Source organism: Oncorhynchus masou, chromosome 9 (genome assembly GCF_036934945.1).
Source record: "Oncorhynchus masou masou isolate Uvic2021 chromosome 9, UVic_Omas_1.1, whole genome shotgun sequence".
Taxonomy (NCBI): Eukaryota; Metazoa; Chordata; class Actinopteri; order Salmoniformes; family Salmonidae; genus Oncorhynchus; species Oncorhynchus masou.
In genome coordinates, this window is record NC_088220.1 from 87,136,931 (window position 1) to 87,143,265 (window position 6,335).

Genomic DNA, 6,335 nt, shown 5'->3' on the forward strand with positions numbered 1-6,335 from the left:
CAGCTGATATCTCAAAGTGCTGTACAGAAACCCAGCCTAAAACCCCAAACAGCAAGCAATGCAGGTGTAGAAGCATGGTGGCTAGGAAAAACTCCCTAGAAAGGCCAGAACCTAGGAAGAAACCTAGAGAGGAACCAGGCTATGTGGGGTGGCCAGTCCTCTTTTGGCTGTGCCGGGTGGAGATTATAACAGAACATGGCCAAGATGTTCAAATGTTCATAAATGACCAGCATGGTCAAATAATAACAACCACAGTAGTTGTCGAGGGTGCAGCAAGTCAGCACCTCAGGAGTAAATGTCAGTTGGCTTTTCATAGCCGATCATTAAGAGTATCTCTACCACTCCTGCTGTCTCTAGAGAGTTGAAAACAGCAGGTCTGGGACAGGTAGCACGTCCGGTGAACAGGTCAGGGTTCCATAGCCGCAGGCAGAACAGTTGAATATGATCATGCACTACTTTCATGCACTGTTATCATGCACTGTTATCATGCACTGTTATCGTGCACAGTTATCGTGCACTGTCATCGTGCACTGTCATCGTGCACTGTCATCGTGCACTGTCATCGTGCAGTTATCGTGCACTGTCATCGTGCACTGTCATCGTGCACTGTTATTGTGCACTGGTATCATGCACTGTCATCATGCACTGTTATCATGCACTGTTATCATGCACTGTTATCATGCACTGTTATCGTGCACTGTCATCGTGCACTGTCATCATGCACTGTTATCATGCACTGTTATCATGCACTCAACAATATACAGTACCCAGAGGTTAAAGCATAATGTAATTCCATGACTGAATCGTATGTTGATCTCAGCTCTTATTGTCAGGGGCTAAGTTAACCTCCCCTTTAATGCAACAAAGTCATGACCATCATGCCTTTAGGGAAAATGTTAAACTGCGAGTTTGACCAATTCCAGTCTTCTTGCTTCGGGGCTCTGGGGTCCCGGGATAATATTTATGTAGAAGGACTGAGAAGCTGTGGCAGTGTAGCCTAGTGGTTAGAGCGTTGGACTAGTAACCGAAAGGTTGCAAGTTCAAACCCCCGAGCTGACAAGGTACAAAATCTGCCGTTCTGCCCCTGAACAGGCAGTTAAACCACTGTTCCTAGGTCGTCATTGAAAATAAGAATTTGTTCTTAACTGACTTGCCTGGTTAAATAAATAAATTAAATTAAATTATAAAAAAGCTGGTGATTTTTTTTGAAGGGTAATTCTACTTCAAAATGTATGAAAATAAAATCATATAGTTAAGAATTATATAAACTTTTTAACATATTGGATCATGCATATGTGCTTTTAGCCATAATAAGCATTATCACCTGTAGCCCAGCTGATGAAGCAGAATGGTCTATAAAATGTACATAGGCCGAAGGATGGGGTTTGTCCATCTGCATTTATCCCACTGGACGCAACATCCTGATTGTTATTATTCTGAATAATTATAATTTTAATATAAATCAGAATATATAAATAATTACTTTATTTATCATAGATCCCCCCTCACAAAACAACAGCCGACTAGGTAAATAGGTCAACTACTGTCTGATTCTGTTTTAATAACCACATAGCAACCCCCCCCCCCCCCCTAGAAACATGATTATATTTCAAAGAAATGTCCCCTGCTTGACATTCCATGTGCACAGACAGGAAGTCTGTCTAGTTCTACCTTTGTTCGGGAATCCTTCGTCCCCAAATCCCTCCTCTCCATCTCCCCGCTGCTCCTCCTCCGGCTCGTGCTCCGGTGTCCCCCTTGCAGCTCCACCGGGCTCCGCAGCTTCCGCCTCCAGAGCCGCATTGAGCCGCTCCACCAGGTCCGCCTTCAGCCCCTTGGTGTCCAGGGATCGCCGACGTAGCTCCTCTTTCAGCTCGTTCACTTTCAGTTTCTTCACCTCAGTACTCCTCATGGTGCATGGAGATCTATGCAACTACTAAAGATTTCTGCATAGATAACAAACAAAACTCAATGAATAAAAGTCATTGCACAGAATGCACCCTGGAGTTGAATTCTGTATTGCACTGTTTAGCTATGTCCACTATGAAACTGGCGCCAACTTCAATAATAGCACCATGCACTGTTGTTAGCCAACTGGCTAGGTGGATGATGCACTGTAAAACACTGCTTATTAAATGATTATGATGGTCAATGATGCAAACCAATGCGCAAATATAAACTGAAAGTCTGCATCGATAACATAATCCATCGATAGCAGTAATTTTACCTTATCTGAATAACATTAAAGTTGCTAAATGTAGCTACAGGACCGCTAGCTTTAATGCTAACGCTAGCTGCATAACAGTTGGTTTGTGCAACGGTGGAGAAAAAGCTTCACTGCGCAGGAGGAATGTTCCACTAAAGTTACAAATACATCGTCGTGCAAACACAAATATTCACATACAAATATGAAATAAAGCGAAATATCAAATATATTTATATATATAAAAAAACATTCGTTTTGTACCTTTGCTCGATGCCCCTGCTTCAAAATGGCCTATAAATACAGACGACGCTTGTTCGAATGGGATTTATGATAAGCAGGTTGCCAGGTCGAGCACAAATTTCTAACACAATGACAACACAAAATGTTTTTGTTTTTTAGCAAGAGAAGAGTTGCCATATTTATACAATAAAATAACTTTTCCATAATGTTATCGTTGCATCGACATTAGAAACGAAATGAGTGTTTCCTCAAGATAATAATTATTGTTGAGCTATGACATGACATAATAAAGGCATTTGAATATGCCGGAAGAGAAAATATAATTTGTCCTTATTAAACTTGACAGATCGTTTTTCATCAATGGATTTCGATTTAACTCGACCAACTGCTATGATTAAGCAATAAGGACAAGGGGGTGTGGTATATGGCCAACATACCACGGCTAAGGGCAGTTCTTAAGCACGACGCGACATGGTGTGCCTGGTTACATTCGTTAACAATGGTATATTGGCCATATACCACACATCCCCAGGGTGCCTTGTTGCTATTATAAAATGGTTACCAACCTAATTAGAACAGTAAAACGTATTATTTTTCTGTCATACCCATGGTATATGCTTTGTGTGATGTATTGTTCTCTCTACCTTTTTTGCTGTTGTCTGGGCCCAATAATGTTTGTACCATGTTTTGTGCTGCTACCATGTTGTTGCTACCATGTTGCTGTTATGTTGTGTTGCTACCATGCTGTGTTGTAATGTGTTGCTGCCTTGCTATGTTGTTGTCTTAGTCCTCTCTTTATGTAGTGTTGTGATGTGTGTTTTGTCCTATATTTATATTGTATTTATTTATTTTATTTTTTAATCCCAGACCCCCCGTCCCCGCAGGAGGCCTTTTGGTAGGCCGTCGTTGTTAATAAGAATGTGTTCTTAACTGACTTGCCGAGTTAAATAAAGGTTAAACAAACAAAAAACAAATATGGTCTGATATACCACGGATTTCACCCAATCTGCATTTAGGGCTCGATTCAGGTTTATCAACAATCTGTTCAAATCCGACAGGGGAGATTGAGTGATGAAAGTTGGACATAGGATCACAAAATCTCTGAGCAAGAACCACTTGGACAAACATGACTAAACTCATGTTAATGGTGCTGTTATTATAGGCCAGATGTTAAGACTGCAAACCGTTATAAATGGTCCATTTGAGAGATTGACTTGTCATTTCAATAGGCTACAGACTCAAATCTGGGTTTATGATTGTAATTCAATTTTGCTTGGATAAAGGAAGGTAGCCTATAGTCCCTGATTGGCCTACATATCATTTCAGATAGTCTACAGTAGATGAGACAAGATGTAGGCAAGACATAAACTGAACGATTTAGCAGCTCGTTTAGTTCAAACAGACGAATGTATTCAACATGAATAGCGAGGGGATTTTGAGGTAAGAAATTGATAATTTATAATTAACGAAACATGTCCATTAATAATTGCATACTAACATAAGGCTAAATTATAGCATATTTATTAAATAGGTTCGACAGCTCCAGGTAGACTACACAAGGGGCACATTGATTTGCAATGACTCCGTCATTCCAACATATTTGTTGTATCAAATGGTAGCCTACCATGGTATATACAGTGCCTTGCGAAAGTATTCGGCCCCCTTGAACTTTGCGACCTTTTGCCACATTTCAGGCTTCAAACATAAAGATATAAAACTGTATTTTTTTGTGAAGAATCAACAACAAGTGGGACACAATCATGAAGTGGAACGACATTTATTGGATATTTCAAACTTTTTTAACAAATCAAAAACTGAAAAATTGGGCGTGCAAAATTATTCAGCCCCCTTAAGTTAATACTTTGTAGCGCCACCTTTCGCTGCGATTACAGCTGTAAGTCGCTTGGGGTATGTCTATCAGTTTTGCACATCGAGAGACTGAAATGTTTTCCCATTCCTCCTTGCAAAACAGCTCGAGCTCAGTGAGTTTGGATGGAGAGCATTTGTGAACAGCAGTTTTCAGTTCTTTCCACAGATTCTCGATTGGATTCAGGTCTGGACTTTGACTTGGCCATTCTAACACCTGGATATGTTTATTTTTGAACCATTCCATTGTAGATTTTGCTTTATGTTTTGGATCATTGTCTTGTTGGAAGACAAATCTCCGTCCCAGTCTCAGGTCTTTTGCAGACTCCATCAGGTTTTCTTCCAGAATGGTCCTGTATTTGGCTCCATCCATCTTCCCATCAATGTTAACCCTCTTCCCTGTTCCTGCTGAAGAAAAGCAGGCCCAAACCATGATGCTGCCACCACCATGTTTGACAGTGGGTATGGTGTGTTCAGGGTGATGAGCTGTGTTGCTTTTACGCCAAACATAACTTTTTGCAATGTTGCCAAAAAGTTCAATTTTGGTTTCATCTGACCAAAGCACCTTCTTCCACATGTTTGGTGTGTCTCCCAGGTGGCTTGTGGCAAACTTTAAATGACATTTTTTTATGGATATCTTTAAGAAATGGCTTTCTTCTTGCCACTCTTCCATAAAGGCAAGATTTGTGCAATATACGACTGATTGAGTCTCCCACCTCAGCTGTAGATCTCTGCAGTTCATCCAGAGTGATCATGGGCCTCTTGGCTGCATCTCTGATCAGTCTTCTCCTTGTATGAGCTGAAAGTTTAGAGGGACGGTCAGGTCTTGGTAGATTTGCAGTAGTCTGATACTCCTTCCATTTCAATATTATCGCTTGCACAGTGTTCCTTGGGATGTTTAAAGCTTGGGAAATCTTTTTGTATCCAAATCCGGCTTTAAACTTCTTCACAACAGTATCTCGGACCTGCCTGGTGTGTTCCTTGTTCTTCATGATGCTCTCTGCGCTTTTAACCGACCTCTGAGACTATCACAGTGCAGGTGCATTAATACGGAGACTTGATTACACACAGGTGGATTGTATTTATCATCCTTAGTCATTTAGGTCAACGTTGGATCATTCAGAGATCCTCACTGAACTTCTGGATAGAGTTTGCTGCACTGAAAGTAAAGGGGCTGAATACTTTTGCACGCCCAATTTTTCAGTTTTTGATTTGTTAAAAAAGTTTGAAATATCCAATAAATGTCGTTCCACTTCATGATTGTGTCCCACTTGTTGTTGATTCTTCACAAAAAAATACAGTTTTATATCTTTATGTTTGAAGCCTGAAATGTGGCAAAAGGTCGCAAAGTTCAAGGGGGCCGAATACTTTCGCAAGGCACTGTATATTAATAGGCTATTTGATGGCCAACGGAGGCAAATGGATCATTCTCCACATTTAATATCCGTTTAATTGAAGACTTTCCCCCATAAAAAGAACCACGTGAGGGAGTTCCATAACTTCTATGATAAATGTCCACTCGGGCATAAATGTCCCCCCGCCTTCCTCCCCCCAGACCTAAGAGCTGAGCAATGCATAAAACATATCGCTTGATGCCGTTTTCTTTAAGCAAAGTCAACAATAGAATTTACGAATTTATGTAACGCGCTCAAGTGCGCCCAAAGTCGTTTTCCAGTGCTTTGTCCCCATTATTTATTGGTGCGCGTCAGTTCTAGCGTAATTCACATGTTTTACGGAAAACGTGTTTGAAATAGATGTCTCCATAATGACAATCTAAATAGCCTACCCACAACTGTTTGAAAACCCCCACAACCAATACATTTCCACCCGAGACATCATTTCCAAAGTAGCCAAATTTAGCCGGAAACCGCGAACATGGCAACACTGCAGATAGCGGATGTCATCAACAACACACGCACTACCGCCACCTTCTGGCCAATCGTTGAACATACCCACCATTTTAGGCCTTGGTCAATCTAAGCAATATTGTACAGTTTTATAACAACAAACTGAAAAGAACACATGA

The 6,335-nt window shown here is 40.8% G+C and overlaps 1 protein-coding gene across 2 annotated transcripts in view; it reads right to left on the reverse strand.

Moving 5' to 3' along the window:
• hnrnpul1 (heterogeneous nuclear ribonucleoprotein U-like 1) overlaps positions 1–1,761 on the reverse strand; it is a 45,780-nt gene extending 44,019 nt beyond the window's left edge. For both annotated transcript variants that reach the window (XM_064975361.1, XM_064975360.1), the window contains exon 1: positions 1,672–1,761. The gene's annotated coding sequence lies outside the window, so the exon portion shown is untranslated. The remainder of the gene's footprint in view (positions 1–1,671) is intronic.
• Between the last annotated feature and the right edge of the window lie 4,574 nt (positions 1,762–6,335).